The sequence below is a fragment of the Monopterus albus genome, unplaced genomic scaffold (genome assembly GCF_001952655.1).
Source record: "Monopterus albus unplaced genomic scaffold, M_albus_1.0 scaffold179.1, whole genome shotgun sequence".
Taxonomy (NCBI): Eukaryota; Metazoa; Chordata; class Actinopteri; order Synbranchiformes; family Synbranchidae; genus Monopterus; species Monopterus albus.
The window spans coordinates 259,304-262,286 of NW_018128059.1; the positions used below are offsets into that span (position 1 = coordinate 259,304).

General features: G+C 35.8%; 1 protein-coding gene across 1 annotated transcript in view; it reads right to left on the bottom strand.

Moving 5' to 3' along the window:
- Window positions 1-2,983, bottom strand: part of tbx4 (T-box transcription factor 4) — a 33,596-nt gene that overhangs the window by 29,658 nt on the left and 955 nt on the right. The window lies entirely within an intron of this gene.

Below are 2,983 nucleotides of genomic sequence, written 5' to 3' on the forward strand. Positions count from 1 at the left end.
TAAACTTTTTAGTATATTACTTGTGTGGTGTAGAAGATAATTATCTATGAATGTAATTATGTAGAATGTTAACACTGTAATAATTCTGTAGTATATTACTTGTGTGGTGTAGAGGATAATTATTTATGTAGAGATATTGCTTAGGACTTAAAAGTTGTAAGATGATGTCATCGGGTAGGACTAGATAAGTCTAACTTCTTCCTACTCCGTTCAAGCATGTACTAGGTATAAGTAAATTGATATTGGATTATTATTGTTGGATATGTGTGAAATTACATGTGTTGACATATCAACTGTTTTACATGCTTGAATGAAAAATCAAATCAAATCAATCAAATCCTCATCGTGTTACCCTTCAGCAGGCAGGGAAGCCCTGAAGCAGGCAACAGGCTACTGTTACTGAATTACTGTTAATGGAAGAATGTCTCTGACACTTAAAAGACTTGACCAATTTAACCTTAGTTCTAAAAATACTAAACAAGTGTATGCTTTCATCTATCTGACACCAGTATGAACTGGCTTCCACTGTGAAACAAATCAGTTAGAACAATTTATTCTCCTATATGAGGTTTGTGTGACACTCCCCTGAGCTCAGTTATTGGGACAATGTGTTTTTTGTTTAAAAAAAAAAACTGTCAAGTGATTATATTGTTTTAAATTAATTTGCTTGAGTTGTAAAAGTTGTTTTGTCACGTCACTTTAATTGTACTCTCTGAATAGCAACTGGGTCTCCCAGAAATTAGGTTCATATACTTCTAAACTGTTTTTCCAAGTATGCTTTGGTGGCAATGTAATTGTTGGATTTTATAATTTAAACTTTTTTATTTTTGAATAAATGAATGAACAGATGAAATACATTTATTAGGATGTGGTTAGTATGGCTGGTTTTCATACAAAGCATACAGCTCTCCCAGCAGAGAAGGAAAAGAATAGGGAAATTGGTTCAGTGTAAATAAACAGGTTATGTCTGAAGTCACTGTGAACTCTCTCTGTATTCAACCAGACCACAGTCTTTCACTAACTTCAGCCAAGATCTAGGAGAGTCTAAATAAAGCTATGAAACTGTTTAACAATGTTGGAGTATGAATATTTCAGTGTAAAACAAATATGAAGTCTGTTAACCTTTTACTGATATCTTCAGTATTCTCCACTGTTGTCAAGTGCTTGCTTAAGGGACACTGGGTTGGGTTTTACCTTATAATACAGGTCTAGACCTTACTATGTAAAGTGCCCTGAGATGGTTGTTGTTGTGAATTAGTGCTATAAAATTTTTATTCAATTTGAATTCAGCATCAACATATTTGTGGCCTGTCAAGTACATAATTAAACAATAATTCATTATTTGTTAATAGAAAATGTAATCTGACATGCAGTGATTTGGTTGCCTCTTGCTCTTGATGTTGTTTTAAGATTTTTAGGCATGGAAGTGGCTGGGGCCTTTGTGCACTGGAATATGTCAGTAACATGTACAGACATTCAGAGTTCCAAATGACCTTGGCGATCCCCTGAATTTGCTCTAGCACCACTATGGATTTGACCTGCATCAGATGTGACAAACTGGATGTGATGTCACAAAAGTGAACGCATACCTGCTAAATCTGAAGAGGTTGGTAATGTATATTCATGTACATATGCCGGACCACAGGCATATGTACACAAACAAGGATTAGGAGAAATTGTGACAATCAGTGACAAATTGAGTTGCTGACTGAGGATCCAAAGGACAACTGGAGGATGAGAAGCTGCTGCTGATGGTGAAACTGATGAAACCACACCAGCTGTCAGCCTTACACAGTCCTGGCTTCGACATACCATCATGAGCTCTATTATATGGCTGGAAACATAATCCTCCTGTCTAAAGGAGGATGCTAAGATTGTACTCATAAAATGTTCTATTCAAACATCAGAGTTATGTCACGTTTGAGTCTGTTACGGACTACTACAACATGCTCCTTGCTGCTAACACATTTCAACACGACCAAACTTGCTAACAAAGTGAGTAGTTCTACCTGCACTATGCATAACATTGTCTGGTTTGATATCATGGAGTGTGAGTTCATTTTCACAGCTGCTGTTTCTGAAGAATGAAGCCAGTTTTTGTGAGTGCAGGTAAACCCGGTCAGGTTCCCAGCACAGCTGCATAGCTACACTGCACAGCCCTTCAAAGGGCTTAAGGACTGAGAGCCCACTTTATCAGCTGGACAAGGGAAAGCCCATCTCTTTCAGATATGCAGCATTAAAGGAAAAATATGGTGACCTTTTAAATTTTTTTACTAGAAAAAAACATCCCATGAGGAATGAGGGGCAGGGGTCAATGTGAAAGTGTACTCATTCTCTGGTTAATGTCCATAGGGCCCACTGTCTAATCCTCAGGTCACATTAAATCCAACAAGCCCAACAGTTATCGGTGGTTTCAATTATGAAGGCACTGCTGCAAAAACGTCCTGAAAGGCAAAGTTAAAACTGCTCTCTGTTACTATGAGCTGCCTAAGCAGATGGTCACAAAAAAGCTGTACACACACTGTACTTTTTTGTGCTGAAGAATATAGGCTGCTTTTAATATATTACATGCCTAACAACATATGTAACATCTCTAAGTTTCCTTTGACATCTTGGTGAAAATCCAGTGGAACATTTGTGATGAATAAAGACGAGTATCAATGTAATACATTGTTATAGATAGGAAGGTATTATTATTATTATTATTATCAGTTAATATACCATCATGGAAAGTAAGTAAGTCTAAAAGTAAGTTTAAGTATATATTTTGAGGTACCTGATCATTACTTGAGTATTTAATTCATTATGCTTTTACTCTACTTTATTTAATTTACTTTTACTTTAATTCATTATACGTTTACTCCACTACATTTATGGGTTTATTACTGTAATTTTTCTCCCAATACATTTATCTGACTATAGCTAAGAGTTACTATACCTACAAGATTTTACACATGAAACATTTGTTGGGTTCCTTTTTTAT